Source organism: Pseudophryne corroboree, chromosome 3 (assembly GCF_028390025.1).
Source record: "Pseudophryne corroboree isolate aPseCor3 chromosome 3, aPseCor3.hap2, whole genome shotgun sequence".
Lineage (NCBI taxonomy): Eukaryota > Metazoa > Chordata > Amphibia > Anura > Myobatrachidae > Pseudophryne > Pseudophryne corroboree.
Genome location: NC_086446.1, coordinates 516,190,048 through 516,211,896, shown reverse-complemented (window position 1 = coordinate 516,211,896; position 21,849 = coordinate 516,190,048). Strand labels below are relative to the sequence as shown.

The 21,849-nt window shown below is 48.4% G+C and overlaps 3 non-coding genes across 3 annotated transcripts; all 3 read left to right on the top strand.

Annotated features, from left to right (window-relative positions):
• The first annotated feature begins 892 nt into the window (after positions 1 to 892).
• Positions 893 to 1,090, top strand: LOC134899705 (U2 spliceosomal RNA). Its single transcript, XR_010173342.1, has one exon. It is a non-coding gene; the product is annotated as a U2 spliceosomal RNA (small nuclear RNA).
• A 6,354-nt stretch (positions 1,091 to 7,444) lies between these two features.
• LOC134899709 (U2 spliceosomal RNA) lies at positions 7,445 to 7,626 on the top strand. The gene has a single exon (XR_010173344.1). It is a non-coding gene; the product is annotated as a U2 spliceosomal RNA (small nuclear RNA).
• Positions 7,627 to 15,953: 8,327 nt separating this feature from the next.
• LOC134899741 (U2 spliceosomal RNA) lies at positions 15,954 to 16,139 on the top strand. Its single transcript, XR_010173358.1, has one exon. It is a non-coding gene; the product is annotated as a U2 spliceosomal RNA (small nuclear RNA).
• Positions 16,140 to 21,849: the final 5,710 nt, after the last annotated feature.

Here is a 21,849-nt window from a genome sequence, read left to right as displayed (position 1 = left end):
ATGTAAGCCTGTGGCTGATTTTTGTCCGAAGTGGTATGAAGGTGTTGAAGTATTCATGAGGAAATTTGTTTTAATGGGGTTTAAAATGTGTGAGTTTAAGGAGAAAAAGAAGGTGGTTAGAATGTTGAAAAAGAAAGACAGTATATGTATGATTGAGTGTTTGAATGGTGTGGAGTCGAAAGAGGTGTGGAAGAAAATGAGTATAAATGGAGTGACAAATAGGCAGCGTGATATTGTTTGGATGTGTATGCATGATATTCTTCCGGTGCGTGTGGTGCAAAAGAGGAGAGATTTGGTAAGAATGGAGATATGTCCTAGAGAGCGTTGTGGAATGGATGAAACTGTTAATCATGTTTTTTGGAATTGTGGGTTTGGAAGGAAAGTTTGGAAGGGTTTGAGTGGAATATGTAAGGAAGTAGTGGGGGTTAGTATGGTGACTTGGAAGGTGGCATTGTTTGGATTAGGGGTAAGTGGTAAAGTGAATGAGAGATTGATGTGGGTAATAATGGCATGTGTAAGAGAGGTACTATGGGATGTAAGAAACTTGTATGTGTATAGAAATGAGGTGTTGTCGGTTAAGGATGCGATTAGGATGGTGTTGGGAAAATTATATGTCAGTTATTTATTGGATTGTAAAACCGGCAGTGGTTCAGATGCGGAAGGTTTTTGGAAAACAAAAAAATGGAAGCACCTGGTGAAAGTTTAGTTTGAGGGTGGGAAGGTGGTGGGTTGTATTGTTAAACTGATATTATGGAAAATTATTTTCTTGTGATGTATAAGAACAGATTTTGAGAAAAAGATAAATAAAAAAAGACAAAGACCATGAATGATGAGATGTTTTATAAAGTTATGACAAATTGTCATTTGAGGTGACTAGCTTTGGGTTAGTACTGAAACTTTTAAAACAAACCTGAATGGTTTAAAAAAAAAAAAAAAATCTGTTCTTATCAGTTTAATATCTGATACGCCCCCTATCTGGGGGCCATATATTAAATGGATTTTTAGAACAGGGAGATGGAAGAAGAGCTTGCTCTGTCCACTCCACGCATTGACCCGGTATTGCAGTACCTCCGGGACCGGTGCACCTTTCCTATTCTGTATTCCAAAAATAGATGAATGATGACTTCTCAGCTTATTCCCCAGGATTTGCAATGTTTTTTGCCTGCTGCATTGATAAACTCTTGGATTTTGTAAGCATGCTTTTTATACTGTGTCAAAATTGTATTCAATCTTTGCTGTCTATTAAAATGTTACAATGGATGAATAAAAGCACCTGTGAACTACTGTGTGGAGTCTTATTTAGCGTCTACTTCTTGTCTCCATTGAATTCCCTCCTTCTGCACAAGACAAATTGAAACCGTTGATCAGCATTTGGATGTGAGGCCTACGTAGGCCTAATTCTTGAATGCAAACTAAGTACGAACGAGGAAGCATTACCACTTCGAAATGAATTCCTACATTTTTAACTTACTATCATGATCATCCTTTCGGCTGGTCTTTTCGACCTGGTCATGTTTGGAACTAATTTTTATTTTTGTGGCGGTGGTGTCCACGCTGGTTGCAGGAGGTGTGGATAGTTGCTGTTACAGGCACTAAAGGCACAAGCTCTGCAGTATGTATATATGCTGCATCCATCTCCTGGTGTGTGTCTCCCTCAAGTGGATGTCAGTTAGCAAGCCAAGCAAATGCAGTCCGTACAGCCAAGCACATTGTGACATTACGTGTGTCGCATCATGATGACATCATAGAGTGTGCATCATGATGACATCACAGAGCCCTCACACTGTAGTGAAAAATTGAAATCTGCCAGGATGAACGGGTTGGTTGAAACAATCCAGATTTTAGAGACAGGAGGTTCAAGGCAGCCAGGGAACCTTCCATTGCAGAATGAATGTCCCACTGCTTAAGTGATGAAGTGCAAGTGCATAGCATTGTGTCAATGTGATAAGCACGGAGCCAGCAGGGACAGACGGGACGGGCGGCAGACGTCTGGTGGGTGTGGTTGTCGGAGGCGGACCAAATGCAAATGATTGTGCATCAGCCAGCCAGTCAGTCAAGCAGCCAGCAAGACAGGAGAGGAGAGAAAACTCACGATGCAGGAGTGAGTGATGGAATGTGGTTGCGCGCGCCTGGGTGACTGCCTGCTTGTCAGTCCGGACTTCTCCTTCTCCCTCTCCCTCTTCTTTGCTGGGATCGCCGCCAACAAAAGTCAAGTCAATCTGCAGATAGTATAGCGTAAGCGTGCGTGGGGAAGGGTGATTCTCCATGATGGATTGTAGATCCTGTTTCGGTTGCGCAGGTCCCTCAGCCCACATTCGGGTTATCGCTTCTCGGCCTTTTGGCTCAGATCAAGGTTTATTGCCTTGGTCTGGGCCAGGGGGTTTGAGTTTGGGGGTCCTTCCGGGGGACTCCTGGGACGTCGAGGAGAGATCGCCTTTTGGATTTGCGGAAGAAGACGGGTGGAGAATCTACAGCATCATGGCTGCTCTGAAGAACTCTATACGCTTGTCAGTGCTGGATGGACGGAGAGAGATAAGTGATCTCAAATTTATTGTGGAGGAATTGCTGTTTAAATTGTGTGGTCTTGAAAAGGAGGACATTTATTGCATACAAGACTTTGCTCGGCAGGGATACTATGATGTGTCGTTAGGTAATAGTGCCAAGTGCATGAATACTTTTGAAATTTTGAGGACAAATGCCTTGCATCCCTCTATGGTGGGTATCATTCCCATGCCTTTATTCGCTGTGAACGAAATCCCTGTAACAGTGCATTTATATAATCCTTGGATGGATTTTGACCTTATTAAGGGTTTTTTGTACAGATACTGTATTTCTGTGAAAGGAGGAGACATGTTGTATAACTCTTTGGGCATTTTTAATGGCAAATTGAAATTTTGGGTAAGACTGAGACCAGATGGCAGATTCATTGGTGGGGTAACGCATCCCCCAGCCAATTTCTCTATTGGCGGAAATAGAGGGTATTTATTTTATCCGAATCAGCCTCAATTTTGCCGTAAATGTCATGAATATGGGCACACAAAAGAAAATTGTAAGAAAGGGAAAGTGTGCAGAAATTGTGGAAGAGAAGGGCATGAGGCAGGTGCATGTCCTAAAGCCAAAACCTGTGATATTTGTGGGGAACAAAACCATACGTGTAAGGGATGCCCACATTGGCAGAATTTAAAGCAACAAGAATGTGTGAGGAAAGAAATATTGAAAAAACAAAGGGAGGAAGTTGAAAAACAAGAGCAAAAAGAGCAGGAAGAAAACTCAGCTCCAAAACAAGCTGCTTCTCCGGGTAATGGTATGGAGGGGGTTAATGCACCTGAGGTGAGACAGAGTGAGGACTCACCTGCACAGGATCATGAATCATCGCAAACAGGTGCTGGTGAGACCACACAGATGACAGCAGTTCCAAGCACCAGCATGCTGGAAGTCCAAGGCACTGCAAATATTCAGGACTGTGAGAGTGTGGAGGGTTCTGAGGATGAAGAAGTGGATATTAGCTGGACTGATACTCAGGAGGAGGCTGCGGGAGGAGATGAAGAGGAGAGTGGCAATAAAAGATCAGTTGAAAGTAAAAGAGCTGCCAAAAAACCACGTATAGAGGATATTAGCAGCCCTGAATCAGTCCCGGTTTTCAGCCTCCTGGATGAAATGGATATCAGCAGCAGTCCTGGTGATAGCATAGGTTATTCACCTGCACGTGATTTAAATCTAGGATCCCTGTTCTCAGATGAAGGAGCAGCCAGAATTGGAGGACTGGCAAAATATGATAATGGCTGATTTTTGGTGTGCTAGATCCTGGACTTTATAAAATAGCATATGAGTGCTATCTCTGCTAAAGGCAGTTTGGGGATTATCTCCTTTAATGCAAGACAAATTAAGAATGCAGCTAGAAGAGTGGCAGTGTTGGAGGATATATGGGAGAATGGAGGGGATATAGTATGCCTGCAGGAGTGTGGGATAGTAGGGGAATTAAAGAGGAAGGAAGGAAAGTTTGAAAAGTGCTTTTGGTCTGGGTCTGGGGAGAATAAAAATGATGGTGTTGGCATATTAATTAAAAATAAGGGTATCAATGTGGAGAATTTTGTGGTGATAGAAGTGGGAAGGTGTGTTTTGGTGACGGTATGTTATAAGGGGTGGCGGGTTAGGATTATGAATATTTATGCACATGTGGATAAGAAGAAAAGGGGGGAATTATTTGATAAGATTAGGGTGTTTCTACCTGGGAGGATTCCGATAATTGTAGCAGGTGACTTTAATTGTTCAATTGATAAGGGGGTTGGGTTTGGTGAAGGGTGTAAAAAAATTGATGTTACAGGGAATGCTTTAAAGCAAATAGTTGCTGATTTTTCACTGTTGGACGTGGCAGGGGAATGTCTAAAGAAACCACTGCCGGTTACTTATTGGGCAGATAGCGGAAAGTCTGCATCCAGATTGGATTATTTGTTTGTATCAAAGGGAGTGGTGTGTAAGAAGTATGAGCAGAGAAAGACTGGATATTCGGATCATGAATGTATTAAGGGGACGATTGAGGGTGAGTATGATGGGACGTATGGGAAAAGCTTTTGGAAATTAAATCAAAAGTTGTTAGAGAATGAAGAGGTGAGAGAGGATTTTGGTCGGTGGTATGAAAGATGGGTGAGGAGGAAAGGGGAATTTGTAAATGTATTGTTTTGGTGGGACTGGGTAAAAAAGCAGTTTAAAAAGTTTTTCAGAAAATGGGGTTATAAGCTTGCGGGAAGGAGGAGAAGGTTGTATGATGAGGCAAATAAAAGATTGATCTATTTGTATAAAATGAAAGAGTTGGGTATGGATATGGATGATGAGATTGTATGTGAGAAAGAAGTGCTGAGGAAGTTTATGTATGAGAAGGGTAGAGAGATTGTGTTTAGAGCGAAAGTGGAGCGAATGGAAAAGGATGAGAAATGTTCAAGATTTTTCTTTAAAAAGGTATGTGAGGGGAAGAAAGATATGGTTGAGGTGGTGGATGGGAATGGATGTGTGAAGAAAGGGGAAAGTATGATAGGAGTGGCTGAGGATTTTTATAGGGAATTATATAAGAGGAGAAAGTGTGATGTCAGTATGGAAGAAGAGGTTTTGAGTGCATTGTGTAGTAAGGTGAATGAAGATGAAAGAGAAGGGTTGATGAGTGATATAGGTGAATGTGAGGTTAAGAGAGTGTTGAAGAGTGCAGGAAGGAATAAGACTCCAGGTTTGGATGGTTTGGTGGTTGAATTTTATTTGGTTATGTGGGAGGTAATTGGGAAGGATATGTTGGAAGTTTTTAAATATATGTGGAGGGAAGGGTGTGTGTGTGAGTCTATGAAAGAAGGTGTGGTGGTGCTCATTTATAAAAAAGGGGAGAAAAGAGAGTTGAAGAATTGGAGACCTATAACTTTATTAAATACGGATTATAAGTTATATGCCAAATTGATTGCAAACAGAATGAGTGAGGTAGTAGAGCAAGTGGTATGTGAGGAGCAAGTGTGTGCTGTGCCTGGGAGACGAATGGGTGATAATTTATGTTTATTAAGAGATGTGATTGGAGACTGTATGAGAAGAGAGAGAAGATGTATGGTGCTTGCGTTGGATTTTGAGAAGGCGTATGATAGGGTTTCGCATGCTTTTATGTTTCGTGTGTTATTAAGGATGGGTTTTCCGGTTATGTTTGTAGAGAGAATCAGAAGTTTGTATGCGGGTGCAACAAGTAAGATTTTGGTGAATGGTTATGTGAGTAAGGATATCACGGTTGAGTCAGGTGTGAGACAGGGGTGTCCACTGTCCCCAATAGTATTTATTTGTGTGATTGAGCCACTGCTACGTATGATTATTAGGGATAAGGTGGTGAAGGGTTTTTTAATTCCAGGGAGTGGTGGTAGAATGTTAAAGGTGATGGGTTATATGGATGATGTGACACTGGTATGTGAGAGTAAAGCGGCACTGGCTAGGGCACGATTATTAATTGGCTTTTTCTGCGGTGCGTCGGCTTTCAAGGTAAATTGGGATAAAAGTAAATTCAAGTGTTTTGGGGATAGTGGTGTGGAGATTGAGGGGGTGGAATGTGTGAAAGGAGGTTTAAGAGTGCTTGGAGTCACGTTTGAAAGAGATTTAAAAGGTAATGAGTGTTGGAATGAATGTGGTCTGAAAGTGGCGAGAAAGTTAAATTTTTGGCGTTTGAGAGATTTGTCAATGTTAGGAAAAGTTTTGATTATAAAGAGTGTGATTTTGCCATTATTATTGTTTGTAGCAACTGTGTTTCCGATGAATGGGCGATGTATGCAGAAAATGAATAGAATGTTGTTTTTATTCTTTTGGGGGTGTAAAATGGAGAGACTGAGGAGAGAATATGTGATGAGAGATAGATATGCAGGTGGTGTTGGTTTTCCTAATTTAGAGATTTATTTGGGTGTAAATGGAGTGGCAAGTGTGTGTAGATTGATTGAGAAAGATAATATGGCTGCATGTATGTTAAAGTATCTGGCAGGTTGGATGTTGATGGGAGTGGGGTGGGAGAAAAGAGATTTATGTAAGCCTGTGGCTGATTTTTGTCCGAAGTGGTATGAAGGTGTTGAAGTATTCATGAGGAAATTTGTTTTAATGGGGTTTAAAATGTGTGAGTTTAAGGAGAAAAAGAAGGTGGTTAGAATGTTGAAAAAGAAAGACAGTATATGTATGATTGAGTGTTTGAATGGTGTGGAGTCGAAAGAGGTGTGGAAGAAAATGAGTATAAATGGAGTGACAAATAGGCAGCGTGATATTGTTTGGATGTGTATGCATGATATTCTTCCGGTGCGTGTGGTGCAAAAGAGGAGAGATTTGGTAAGAATGGAGATATGTCCTAGAGAGCGTTGTGGAATGGATGAAACTGTTAATCATGTTTTTTGGAATTGTGGGTTTGGAAGGAAAGTTTGGAAGGGTTTGAGTGGAATATGTAAGGAAGTAGTGGGGGTTAGTATGGTGACTTGGAAGGTGGCATTGTTTGGATTAGGGGTAAGTGGTAAAGTGAATGAGAGATTGATGTGGGTAATAATGGCATGTGTAAGAGAGGTACTATGGGATGTAAGAAACTTGTATGTGTATAGAAATGAGGTGTTGTCGGTTAAGGATGCGATTAGGATGGTGTTGGGAAAATTATATGTCAGTTATTTATTGGATTGTAAAACCGGCAGTGGTTCAGATGCGGAAGGTTTTTGGAAAACAAAAAAATGGAAGCACCTGGTGAAAGTTTAGTTTGAGGGTGGGAAGGTGGTGGGTTGTATTGTTAAACTGATATTATGGAAAATTATTTTCTTGTGATGTATAAGAACAGATTTTGAGAAAAAGATAAATAAAAAAAGACAAAGACCATGAATGATGAGATGTTTTATAAAGTTATGACAAATTGTCATTTGAGGTGACTAGCTTTGGGTTAGTACTGAAACTTTTAAAACAAACCTGAATGGTTTAAAAAAATAAATAAAAAAAAAATCTGTTCTTATCAGTTTAATATCTGATACGCCCCCTATCTGGGGGCCATATATTAAATGGATTTTTAGAACAGGGAGATGGAAGAAGAGCTTGCTCTGTCCACTCCACGCATTGACCCGGTATTGCAGTACCTCCGGGACCGGTGCACCTTTCCTATTCTGTATTCCAAAAATAGATGAATGATGACTTCTCAGCTTATTCCCCAGGATTTGCAATGTTTTTTGCCTGCTGCATTGATAAACTCTTGGATTTTGTAAGCATGCTTTTTATACTGTCAAAATTGTATTCAATCTTTGCTGTCTATTAAAATGTTACAATGGATGAATAAAAGCACCTGTGAACTACTGTGTGGAGTCTTATTTAGCGTCTACTTCTTGTCTCCATTGAATTCCCTCCTTCTGCACAAGACAAATTGAAACAGTTGATCAGCATTTGGATGTGAGGCCTACGTAGGCCTAATTCTTGAATGCAAACTAAGTACGAACGAGGAAGCATTACCACTTCGAAATGAATTCCTACATTTTTAACTTACTATCATGATCATCCTTTCGGCTGGTCTTTTCGACCTGGTCATGTTTGGAACTAATTTTTATTTTTGTGGCGGTGGTGTCCACGCTGGTTGCAGGAGGTGTGGATAGTTGCTGTTACAGGCACTAAAGGCACAAGCTCTGCAGTAAGTATATATGCTGCATCCATCTCCTGGTGTGTGTCTCCCTCAAGTGGATGTCAGTTAGCAAGCCAAGCAAATGCAGTCCGTACAGCCAAGCACATTGTGACATTACGTGTGTCGCATCATGATGACATCATAGAGTGTGCATCATAGAGTCTGGGAGAATGTGGCCTCCAAAAGGCTCACAAACAGACACAAAGACCTGTCGTGGATGGCCATCCAAGGGGGCTTGCCCCTCCGGTCATTCATGCACTCCCGGAACCTGTGCAGGTACAGACATTGCCCCAGGTGCATCATAAATGAGGAAACATCTATGCACCTGTTTTGGGACTGTGCCTGGGCCCAGTTGTTGTTGGACGCCCTGGAAAACTAACTGAAAAACTCTGTGCCAAGGAACTGTCTCACGTACCATTCGGTACTCTACGGACTATTCCCTGGCACCCACACCGTTGGGGCGATCCAGGAAGCCTGGCGCCTTATGAACTGTGTTAAGGACGCTTCGTGGCTTGCCAGGAACCGCCTCATTCTGAGGAGGGAGAGGATGTCCATCCAGGACTGTTGCAGGCTGGTCCACAGCCTGCTCAGAGACTATTCCACCATGGACAGCCCTGAGGAAGAAGAGGACTAAAGCCCCCCTTTTTCTGCCCCTCTCCCCTTGTCCGAACCGAAAATGAGACTTTGGGACCGTGGCCCCTGCCCCCTCACTCACAATGTCTGTTGTTTTATTGATGTCTTCTATTTATTGCCCTTCCCCTTATATGTGTCTGTCTTTCAATAAAGCTTCGGGCTTGTGATTCACCCTCCCTCACCCCCCTACCCTCCACACCCATAGCCTTATTTACTGTTGTGTTATTGTATCGTTTAATTGCATAGTGCAGCCTGAGAACTACAGTGTAGGCTACAGGCCCGCGCCGTAGTTCTTCGACTGCACTATACAGTCTGCATCTGTGCTGTGTTTTGGCCTGTGCTGCGACACGGCACTTATGTTTGTCAATGTTACCGTCTGTTTTTTGCAACTTTATACCAATAAAGACGCTTTTTCAATCAAAAATCTGTTCTTATCAGTTCACGCTGACTGACGGTGCTACCTTGTTTCTTGGACCGACAATTGTCCTTCTCAGGGCTAAGCTGCACCCGGGCCGAGAAGCCAGAAAAATCGAAAGTCGAGACTGCGAGGAGAAGGAGAAGATCGCTTGAAGAGGGTGAAGATTTGCATCGCTCCCCAGCTACAGCAGAGGGTTAGACTTGTTTGCTCTGCCCTCTGGAGAAGATACCCCCCCTCCGCCAGCAAGACTGCGTGGAGAAAAGGGACTTCGCCGGAGAAGCTCTGCAGCGCCCCCTACCTGCACTGGAGGGCTAGACTTGCTGGCTCTGCCCTCTGAAGCGACCGACCGCCTCTCCTCCTCTCGACGACAGCGCTGATCCTCCGCCCCGCCTTCTACGCCAAAGGAGCTGTGAGTATGGCCACCGCTGCCCCAGCCGCCGCTGTTCCAGCCCCCGCTGCTCCAGCCCCAGCTGCTCCAGCCTCTGCCTCCACTCCGGCCACCCTCGCCAAGAAGAGCCAGGCCAAGACGGCGAAAAAAACCGCCAAAGCCCCCACCGGATCGGCCGCACCCAGCGCCACAACCCCTGCAGCAACACCGCCAGCAGCACCCACCCAGGCGAGCACCAAAGACAAACCGTCCCTGGAGCCCTGGATGAGGTTCACCGTGGTGATGAAGTTGAAGGAGGTGGATGGACGGATGCCGGACATGACAGTGGAGACCTTTGGGAAGAAGATGATCCTGGACCAGGGCTTCTCGACCGCTGAAACCCTCAGCATCCAGAACTACCTGAAGGGGATCTTTTACATCACCTTCGCCTCCCTTGCCATCTGCAAGAGGTACTGGGAGGCAGTGAAATCAGCGAGACCCGAATCCCCTTTCTCCCGCTTTGTGGGCAACTGCCCCATTTCACGAGAGGAAAGGCGGGTGACGGTCTCAATGCGGAACCCACACACGCCCATCAAGGACATCGTCACCTTCCTCAGCCGATTCTGTGCCGTCAAGAGAGACCCCACAAGGGTTCTGGATGGGAACGGATTCTGGACTGGAAAGTGGGCGGTGATCGTCGTCCTGCAGAAGGACACCTCGTGCCCAGAAGGAGTCAAGCACCTACCACAGTGCTTCTCCCTGGGGGGATCTCAAGGACTTCTTCACTACGCCGACCAGCCACGCAACTGCAGGAAGTGCGGCGGGACGGGCCACGTGATGAAGGACTGCAAGGTCCCGGCCTGCAAGAATTGCCACATGGCCAGCCATGAGACCAAAGACTGCCCCACGAGGAAAACCTGCAACCTGTGCGGCAAGGTGGACCACGTCTACAGGGACTGCCCGAGTAGGACGAGAACCTACTCAGCTGTGGTGACCGGACGTGCCAACCCTGCCCTCAAGCTGCTGCCCTCTGCTACGCAGAAGGAAAAGAAACCGCAGGAGGGTAAGAAACCTGCCAAAACCACCCCCCTCCCATCCCCCCTCACCACCTCCCTCCCCACCTCCACCAGCCCACCCCCTGCGACAGTGACTCCCATCCCTACCACTGTCGCAACCCTCCCTGACACCTCCTCCGACTCTCCTACCCAGCCCATTGTCTCTCCCAACCCAGCCACCCCTGCCCCACCTGACCTTTCTTCCCAGGAAGATTTCCCCCCCCCTCCCCTCCCCTCTTACTCCAACTGCAGGTGCTGAGAGGACGAGGAACTGCAAGAGGAAGGAGCTCGACAGCCCGTCTGCGGACTCCGAATCCTCTAAGAAACTGGCGGTCGAGCTGACCCCGCTGGAAGAAGAAATGGAGGAGCTGGCGGAGGCAATCAGCAGGGAGGAGGAGGAGGAGCTGGATGCCAACGCCGCCGCCTTACTCGACCAGATACTGGGAGACAACTCGCCGCTACCCGAGCAAGGGAACCTGGCATCCGATGCCGAGGAAGCCCCGCCCGACGGAGTGGTAACGTAAATGTAGAACTGTTGCCTAACCTCTCTTTTTTCCCCAACTAATGGCGTCATTTTCAATTTTCACCATTAATGTGAGGAGTATTAAGGATAAGCTTAGAAGACAGTCTGTGTTTACTTTCCTAGATAGTCAGAAATGTGATGTGTACATGTTGCAGGAATGCTCTCTTCCTTTCTCCAAGTCCTACAAACATCTGGGCAGGCAGTGGTCTCACGGCGCCTCCTATTGGTCCGGTGGGGGTGAGTGTAAGTCTGCAGGGGTCGCCATTCTTATTAGGGGGAGCCTCTTCACGCTAGATTCTGTTCAGGAGCTCGTCTGCGGCAGATTGCTTATCGTAGACGGCTCCTGGGCAGGTGAGCCTATTAGGCTTATCTGCGTGTACGCCCCCCCTTTCAAGAATGAGCGTTTGGAGCTTTTCCAGACCCTGCGACCGCAGCTCGCAACCACTAGGGCGGTAGTGATGGCAGGAGACTTCAACTGCACCATGGAAGAGGATGGACGCAGCACCAGCAACTCTACCAAGCTTGATGTGACGTCTAAACTGCTCATAGAAATGGTGACCGAAGCATCACTGCGGGATGCTATGGGCTCCATGGGATCCGGCTCCGTGAATTATACATGGAGCCGCCCCGATGGCTCTGTGCGTTCCCGCATTGACTTTGTGTTTACCTCTAGAACAGTGAAGCAGACCAGGCATTCCATGGTCCCCTGCTTCTTCTCAGACCACAGGGCCATTCTCTTCCAAGGAGTCCTGGGTAGCGGTTTCGCACCTGGCCCAGGCTCCTGGAAGTTGAATTGTGCCCTGCTGGAAAGAGAGGATGTGCTGGCGGAGCTGAAGGATGCCTACATCACATGGAAAAATGACAAATGTTATTTTGAATGTATGAGCGACTGGTGGGAATATGCTAAGGCTAACATTCGCAGTTTCTTTCAGGTTAAAGGGAGACAACAGGCGTGCGACCGAAAGAGGAACTTCAAGAGGCTGCAGAGACACTTGCAGTCCCTGCTGGACCTCCAACGGTGCGGCTGGGACGTGAGAGACGAGCTGGATGAGACCAAAGGGGGCCTGAAAAGGCACTTTGAGGAGGAATCCAGACGTATCGTCTTCCGTTCCAAGGTGGAGAACCTTGAGAAGGACGAGAAATGTAATTCTTTCTTTTTCAGGAAACTCCACTCTGGCCACACGCCCCTGACTGAGCTGCGAGATGAGACCGGCATCCCCAGACAGGGGAAGGAGGGCGTGATGAAAGTCGTCCGCGACTATTACAGCGACCTCTACTCCCCTAAGACTACAGACAGCGAGGAGGCCGATAAGTTCCTGTCAGGTATCACTAACACCATTGATCCTGCAGGCAAAGCCACTCTGGATGCTCCCTTGGCGTTGGAGGAGTTGCACTCTGCCGCCAGATCCTTTAGGCAGGGCAGGACCCCGGGCAGTGATGGTCTCCCAGCAGAGCTCTATGTAGCGCTGTGGGACCTCATTGGACCGGACCTGCTCGAGCTGTACGGGGAGATGGTGGCGGAGGGCAAAATGCCCCCATCGCTGAGGGAGGGAATGATCACGATCTTGTATAAGCGTAAGGGGGAGAGATGTGAGCTGAAAAATTGGAGGCCCATCTCTCTCTTAAACGTGGACTACAAGATCCTCGCCAAGGTGCTCGCCAACAGGCTGAAGGCTGTCATCGGACAGATCATTCACCCGGACCAGACCTGCGCCATCCCTGGTCGCAGGATTGCAGACAGCCTCGCCCTCCTCAGAGACACGGTCCATTACATCAAGGATCGGAACGTTCACGCGGCCCTGGTCAGTCTTGACCAGGAGAAGGCCTTCGATCGTGTCTCACATGAGCTGATGGGCAGGGTTCTGCATAAATTTGGCCTCGGTAAAATGTTTTGTACGTATGTTAACCTGATGTACCTTGATATCCACAGCTCGGTGCTGGTGAACGGCTGGAAGACTGACCCCTTTTCCATTCTGTCCGGGGTCAGACAAGGCTGCCCTCTTTCACCTCTTCTTTTTGTTTGTGTTATAGAGCTCATGGCTGTATGCATCAGACGGAATCCAGAGATCAGAGGGATCGCCGCACCGGGTCGTGACCGACGAGAGGCCAAGTGTTCGCTGTACATGGATGACGTCACTGTCTTCTGCGCGGATCACCGTTCGGTGACAGCACTCGTCCAGACCTGCGAGAACTTCGGCCGAGCCTCAGGGGCTAAAGTCAACTGCGGGAAGTCAGAGGCTATGCTCTTCGGAAAGTGGCACCTGTCATCCTCTGCACCATTTCCCTTCACCATCAAGCCCGACTTCATTAAGATCCTCGGAGTCTGGTTCGGCGGCGAGGGCGCAGCCCTGAGATGTTGGGACGAGAGACTGGCGACTGTTCGCCAAAAGATTGGATTATGGAGCCTCAGAGATCTTACCATCGAGGGGAAATCACTTGTGCTGCGCAACGAGATACTTCCTGTTCTGCAGTACACCGCACAGGCCTGGCCACCTCTGGCCACCGTCTGCAGGGCCATCACACGGGCAGTGTTCCACTTCATCTGGGGCTCCAAAATGGACAGAGTAAAGCGGTCAGTTATGTACAAAGAGCCCCTCAAGGGTGGAAAGGGTATTCCAGATATCCCAACCATGCTTCGAGCCTTCTTCGTGTGTAACTGCATCCGCAGGACAATGTACGAGAACTTGAACGATTCTGCAGGAAACTCCATGTCCCGTTTCTTCCTCCTGCCTCTTTGGAGGAACCTTGGCTGGGACAAATGGGACAGCTCCATCCCTTACAACTGGAACACTCCGTGGTTCTACCTGGACGTGTCCAAGTTCGTGAGGGAACACCAACTGGAGGGAGTTAAACCTGACTTATGGAAATCAAAGACCATCTACAAGCTCATCAGAGCTAAAGACGATTTAGAGCCGATTCCTGGGCTCCCTTCAGCGACTGCCAAACAGGTCTGGGAGAATGTGGCCTCCAAAAGGCTCACAAACAGACACAAAGACCTGTCGTGGATGGCCATCCAGGGGGGCTTGCCCCTCCGGTCATTCATGCACTCCCGGAACCTGTGCAGGTACAGACATTGCCCCAGGTGCATCATACACGAGGAAACATCTATGCACCTGTTTTGGGACTGTGCCTGGGCCCAGTTGTTGTTGGACGCCCTGGAAAACGAACTGAAAAACTCTGTGCCAAGGAACTGTCTCACGTACCATTCGGTACTCTACGGACTATTCCCTGGCACCCACACCGTTGGGGCGATCCAGGAAGCCTGGCGCCTTATGAACTGTGTTAAGGACGCTTCGTGGCTTGCCAGGAACCGCCTCATTCTGAGGAGGGAGAGGATGTCCATCCAGGACTGTTGCAGGCTGGTCCACAGCCTGCTCAGAGACTATTCCACCATGGACAGCCCTGAGGAAGAAGAGGACTAAAGCCCCCCTTTTTCTGCCCCTCTCCCCTTGTCCGAACCGAAAATGAGACTTTGGGACCGTGGCCCCTGCCCCCTCACTCACAATGTCTGTTGTTTTATTGATGTCTTCTATTTATTGCCCTTCCCCTTATATGTGTCTGTCTTTCAATAAAGCTTCGGGCTTGTGATTCACCCTCCCTCACCCCCCTACCCTCCACACCCATAGCCTTATTTACTGTTGTGTTATTGTATCGTTTAATTGCATAGTGCAGCCTGAGAACTACAGTGTAGGCTACAGGCCCGCGCCGTAGTTCTTCGACTGCACTATACAGTCTGCATCTGTGCTGTGTTTTGGCCTGTGCTGCGACACGGCACTTATGTTTGTCAATGTTACCGTCTGTTTTTTGCAACTTTATACCAATAAAGACGCTTTTTCAATCAAAAATCTGTTCTTATCAGTGGAGAAAAACCGGGCCGGTTATCCCTTTTCCTCATGGGGGAGTAGCGGCCTGGTGAAGTATCTACTGTAGAGAAACACAGGGTGGAGTACCTGTTCTTACACTAGGAGCGTGAGAGGTTCCTAGATGTGGAATGGAGAAACACCCTGTGGAGTATCTAGCCGGGGTGTGGCGGGCCCCTGGTTGAGAGTGGAGAAAAACTGGGCTGAGTATTCCTATCTTCTAAGGGCCCAAAGCACCCTTATGTTGTTTAGGAACAGCCTGGTCTAGTACCTACTCTTACTGGGGGTTGACCCTGGGATAGGAGCAATACGAAGCTTGGTCTGGCTGAGAGGCCGGGAGCGGCTTAGAAGCCCGAGGTGACATGTGCCCTTGGGGTGAAAACCCCAAGGGTGCCTTAATTTGCACTGGTCCTTAAGCCTATGCACTTTGAGAGCACTTGCACAGTCACTTCCCCCAACTTCTGGCGCACCACATCCTTTGCCCTGGCCTTTTGGCTAGGGCAAGGATAATTTTTTACCCCCCGGCCTTTTGGCTGGGGCTTATTTATTTATTTATGCCCACATTTGTGTTTTTGCACTTGCACCCGCACTTGCACAAACTTTAGCACTTATATTCGTTTTTCGTAGTGTGTAGTGTGTCACGTTCACGTTTTTCGTTTGGGGTTAAGGTGAGACCCTTATGGGCCACCCTCTCCTCTAAAGTTGCTGAGGTCCTCTCCACGGGGGGAGGACCAGACGCAGAAATCGGTCCCCAGGGGGACGCTTCGGCTAACCCTGGGGACACCCGAGGGTTCCCCTGCGCTTTGGCAAAGGGGGACCCACAGTCCTTTTTTTCCCTCAGGGCCTTTTGGCTCTGAGGGTTAGAGGAGTAACGGGGCCCTTCTCCTTTGGGAGAGGGTCCAAGTACCTATGCCCCCAGCACGTTTGGTCACAGACACTGGGTGATGAAGCACCGCACCTCGGGCTTCAAGTAAAAAAAAAAAAAAAAAAAAATCTGTTCTTATCAGTTTAATATCTGATACGCCCCCTATCTGGGGGCCATATATTAAATGGATTTTTAGAACAGGGAGATGGAAGAAGAGCTTGCTCTGTCCACTCCACGCATTGACCCGGTATTGCAGTACCTCCGGGACCGGTGCACCTTTCCTATTCTGTATTCCAAAAATAGATGAATGATGACTTCTCAGCTTATTCCCCAGGATTTGCAATGTTTTTTGCCTGCTGCATTGATAAACTCTTGGATTTTGTAAGCATGCTTTTTATACTGTGTCAAAATTGTATTCAATCTTTGCTGTCTATTAAAATGTTACAATGGATGAATAAAAGCACCTGTGAACTACTGTGTGGAGTCTTATTTAGCGTCTACTTCTTGTCTCCATTGAATTCCCTCCTTCTGCACAAGACAAATTGAAACAGTTGATCAGCATTTGGATGTGAGGCCTACGTAGGCCTAATTCTTGAATGCAAACTAAGTACGAACGAGGAAGCATTACCACTTCGAAATGAATTCCTACATTTTTAACTTACTATCATGATCATCCTTTCGGCTGGTCTTTTCGACCTGGTCATGTTTGGAACTAATTTTTATTTTTGTGGCGGTGGTGTCCACGCTGGTTGCAGGAGGTGTGGATAGTTGCTGTTACAGGCACTAAAGGCACAAGCTCTGCAGTATGTATATATGCTGCATCCATCTCCTGGTGTGTGTCTCCCTCAAGTGGATGTCAGTTAGCAAGCCAAGCAAATGCAGTCCGTACAGCCAAGCACATTGTGACATTACGTGTGTCGCATCATGATGACATCATAGAGTGTGCATCATAGAGTCTGGGAGAATGTGGCCTCCAAAAGGCTCACAAACAGACACAAAGACCTGTCGTGGATGGCCATCCAAGGGGGCTTGCCCCTCCGGTCATTCATGCACTCCCGGAACCTGTGCAGGTACAGACATTGCCCCAGGTGCATCATAAATGAGGAAACATCTATGCACCTGTTTTGGGACTGTGCCTGGGCCCAGTTGTTGTTGGACGCCCTGGAAAACGAACTGAAAAACTCTGTGCCAAGGAACTGTCTCACGTACCATTCGGTACTCTACGGACTATTCCCTGGCACCCACACCGTTGGGGCGATCCAGGAAGCCTGGCGCCTTATGAACTGTGTTAAGGACGCTTCGTGGCTTGCCAGGAACCGCCTCATTCTGAGGAGGGAGAGGATGTCCATCCAGGACTGTTGCAGGCTGGTCCACAGCCTGCTCAGAGACTATTCCACCATGGACAGCCCTGAGGAAGAAGAGGACTAAAGCCCCCCTTTTTCTGCCCCTCTCCCCTTGTCCGAACCGAAAATGAGACTTTGGGACCGTGGCCCCTGCCCCCTCACTCACAATGTCTGTTGTTTTATTGATGTCTTCTATTTATTGCCCTTCCCCTTATATGTGTCTGTCTTTCAATAAAGCTTCGGGCTTGTGATTCACCCTCCCTCACCCCCCTACCCTCCACACCCATAGCCTTATTTACTGTTGTGTTATTGTATCGTTTAATTGCATAGTGCAGCCTGAGAACTACAGTGTAGGCTACAGGCCCGCGCCGTAGTTCTTCGACTGCACTATACAGTCTGCATCTGTGCTGTGTTTTGGCCTGTGCTGCGACACGGCACTTATGTTTGTCAATGTTACCGTCTGTTTTTTGCAACTTTATACCAATAAAGACGCTTTTTCAATCAAAAATCTGTTCTTATCAGCGTTTGGAGCTTTTCCAGACCCTGCGACCGCAGCTCGCAACCACTAGGGCGGTAGTGATGGCAGGAGACTTCAACTGCACCATGGAGGAGGATGGACGCAGCACCAGCAACTCTACCAAGCTTGATGTGACGTCTAAACTGCTTATAGAAATGGTGACTGAAGCATCACTGCGGGACGCTATGGGCTCCATGGGGTCCGGCTCCGTGAACTATACATGGAGCCGCCCCGATGGCTCTGTGCGTTCCCGCATTGACTTTGTGTTTACCTCTAGAGCAGTGAAGCAGACGAGGCATTCTATGATCCCCTGCTTCTTCTCAGACCACAGGGCCATTCTCTTCCAAGGAGTCCTGGGTAGCGGTTTCGCACCTGGCCCAGGCTCCTGGAAGCTGAATTGTGCCCTACTGGAAAGAGAGGAGGTGCTGGCGGAGCTGAAGGATGCCTACATCACATGGAAAAATGACAAATGTTATTTTGAATGTATGAGCGACTGGTGGGAATATGCTAAGGCTAACATTCGCAGTTTCTTTCAGGTTAAAGGGAGACAACAGGCGTGCGACCGAAAGAGGAACTTCAAGAGACTGCAAAGACATCTGCAGTCCCTGCTGGACCTCCAACGGTGCGGCTGGGACGTGAGAGACGAGCTGGATGAGACCAAAGGGGGCCTGAAAAGGCACTTTGAGGAGGAATCCAGACGTATCGTCTTCCGTTCCAAAGTGGAGAACCTCGAGAAGGACGAGAAATGTAACTCTTTCTTTTTCAGGAAACTCCACTCTGGCCACACGCCCCTGACTGAGCTGCGAGATGAGACCGGCATCCCCAGACAGGGGAAGGAGGGCGTGATGAAAGTCGTCCGCGACTATTACAGCGACCTCTACTCCCCCAAGACTACAGACAGCGAGGAGGCCGATAAGTTCCTGTCAGGTATCACTAATTCTATTGATCCTGCAGGCAAAGCCGCTCTGGATGCTCCCTTGGCGTTGGAGGAGTTGCACTCTGCCGCCAGATCCTTTAGGCAGGACAGGACCCCGGGCAGTGATGGTCTCCCAGCAGAGCTCTACGTAGCGCTGTGGGACCTCATTGGACCGGACCTGCTCGAGCTGTATGGGGAGATGGTGGTGGAGGGCAAAATGCCCCCATCGCTGAGGGAGGGAATGATCACGATCTTGTATAAGCGTAAGGGGGAGAGATGTGAGCTGAAAAATTGGAGGCCCATCTCTCTTAAACGTGGACTACAAGATCCTCGCCAAGGTGCTCGCCAACAGGCTGAAGGCTGTCATCGGACAGATCATTCACCCGGACCAGACCTGCGCCATTCCTGGTCGCAGGATTGCAGACAGCCTCGCCCTCCTCAGAGACACGGTCCATTACATCAAGGATCGGAATGTTCACGCGGCCCTGGTCAGCCTTGACCAGGAGAAGGCCTTTGATCGTGTCTCACATGAGCTGATGGGCAGGGTTCTGCATAAATTTGGCCTCGGTAAAATGTTTTGTACGTATGTTAACCTGATGTACCTTGATATCCACAGCTCGGTGCTGGTGAACGGCTGGAAGACTGACCCCTTTTCCATCTTGTCCGGGGTCAGACAAGGCTGCCCTCTTTCACCTCTTCTTTTTGTTTGTGTTATAGAGCTTATGGCTGTATGCATCAGACGGAATCCAGAGATCAGAGGGATCGCCGCACCGGGTCGTGACCGACGAGAGGCCAAGTGTTCGCTGTACATGGATGATGTCACTGTCTTCTGCGCAGATCAACGTTCGGTGACAGCGCTCGTCCGGACCTGCGAGAACTTCGGCCGAGCCTCAGGGGCTAAAGTCAACTGCGGGAAGTCAGAGGCTATGCTCTTCGGAAAGTGGCACCTGTCATCCTCTGCACCATTTCCTTTTGCCATCAAGCCCGACTTCATCAAGATCTTGGGAGTCTGGTTCGGCGGCGAGGGTGCAGCCCTGAGATGTTGGGAAGAGAGACTGGCAACTGTTCGACAAAAGATTGGATTGTGGAGCCTCAGAGAACTTACCATCGAGGGGAAATCACTTGTGCTGCGCAACGAGATCCTTCCCGTTCTGCAGTACGCCGCGCAGGCCTGGCCACCTCTGGCAACCGTCTGCAGGGCCATCACAAGGGCAGTGTTTCACTTCATCTGGGGCTCCAAGATGGACAGAGTAAAGCGTGCAGTTATGTACAAGGAGCCCCTCAAGGGTGGAAAGGGTATCCCTGATATCCCCACCATGCTTCGAGCCTTCTTCGTCTGTAACTGCATCCGAAGGACAATGTACGAGAACTTGAACGATTCTGCAGGAAACTCCATGTCCCGTTTCTTCCTCCTGCCTCTTTGGAGGAACCTCGGCTGGGACAAATGGGACAGCTCCATCCCTTACAACTGGAACACTCCGTGGTACTACCTGGACGTGTCCAAGTTCGTGAGGGAACACCAACTGGAGGGAGTTAAACCTGACTTATGGAAGCCGAAGACCATCTACAAGCTCATCAGAGCTAAAGACGATTTGGAACCGATTCCGGGGCTCCCTTCAGCGACTGCCAAACAGGTCTGGGAGAATGTGGCCTCCAAAAGGCTCACAAACAGACACAAAGACCTGTCGTGGATGGCCATCCAAGGGGGCTTGCCCCTCCGGTCATTCATGCACTCCCGGAACCTGTGCAGGTATAGACATTGCCCCAGGTGCATCATACATGAGGAAACATCTATGCACCTGTTTTGGGACTGTGCCTGGGCCCAGTTGTTGTTGGACGCCCTGGAAAACGAACTGAAAAACTCTGTGCCAAGGAACTGCCTCACGTACCATTCGGTACTCTACGGACTTTTCCCTGGCACCCACACCGTTGGGGCGATCCAGGAAGCCTCGCGCCTTATGAACTGTATCAAGGACGCTTCGTGGCTAGCCAGGAACCGCCTCATTCTGAGGAGGGAGAGGATGTCTATCCAGGACTGTAGCAGGCTGGTTCACAGCCTGCTCAGAGACTATTCCACCATGGACAGCCCTGAGGAAGAAGAGGACTAAAGCCCCCCTTTTTCTGCCCCTCTCCCCTTGTTCGAACCGAAAATGAGACTTTGGGACCGTGGCCCCTTCCCCTTCACTCACAATGTCTGTTGTTTTATTGATGTCTTCTATTTATTGCCCTTCCCCTTATATGTGTCTGTCTTTCAATAAAGCTTCGGGCTTGTGATTCACCCTCCCTCACCCCCCAACCCTCCACACCCATAGCCTTATTTACTGTTGTGTTATTGTATCGTTTAATTGCATAGTGCAGCCTGAGAACTACAGTGTAGGCTACAGGCCCGCGCCGTAGTTCTTCGACTGCACTATACAGTCTGCATCTGTGCTGTGTTATGGCCTGTGCTGCGACACGGCACTTATGTTTGTCAAATGTACCCGTCTGTTTTTTGCTACTTTATGCCAATAAAGACGCTTTTTCAATCAAAAAATCTGTTCTTATCAGTGGAGAAAAACCGGGCCAGTTATCCCTAGTGTATGGGGGAATAGCGGCCTGGTGTAGTATCTGCTGTAGAGAAACACAGGGTGGAGTACCTGTTCTTACACTAGGAGCGTGAGAGGTTCCTAGATGTGGAATGGAGAAACACCCTGTGGAGTATCTAGCCGGGGTGTGGCGGGCCCCTGGTCGAGAGTGGAGAAAAACCGGGCTGAGTATTCCTATCTTCTAGGGGCCCAAAGCACCCTTATGTTGTTTAGGAACAGCCTGGTCTAGTACCTACTCTTACTGGGGGTTGAAACTGGGATAAGAGCAGTACGAAGCTTGGTCTGGCTGAGAGGCCGGGAGCGGCTTAGAAGCCCGAGGTGACATGTGCCCTTGGGGTGAAAACCCCAAGGGTGCCTTAATTTGCACTGGTCCTTAAGCCTATGCACTTTGAGAGCACTTGCACAGTCACTTCCCCCAACTTCTGGCGCACCACATCCTTTGCCCTGGCCTTTTGGCTAGGGCAAGGATAATTTTTTACCCCCCCCCCCGGCCTTCTGGCTGGGGCTTATTTATTTATGCCCACATTTGAGTTTTTGCACTTGCACCCGCACTTGCACAAACTTTAGCACTTATATTTGTTTTTCGTAGTGTGTAGTGTGTCACGTTCACGTTTTTCGTTTGGGGTTAAG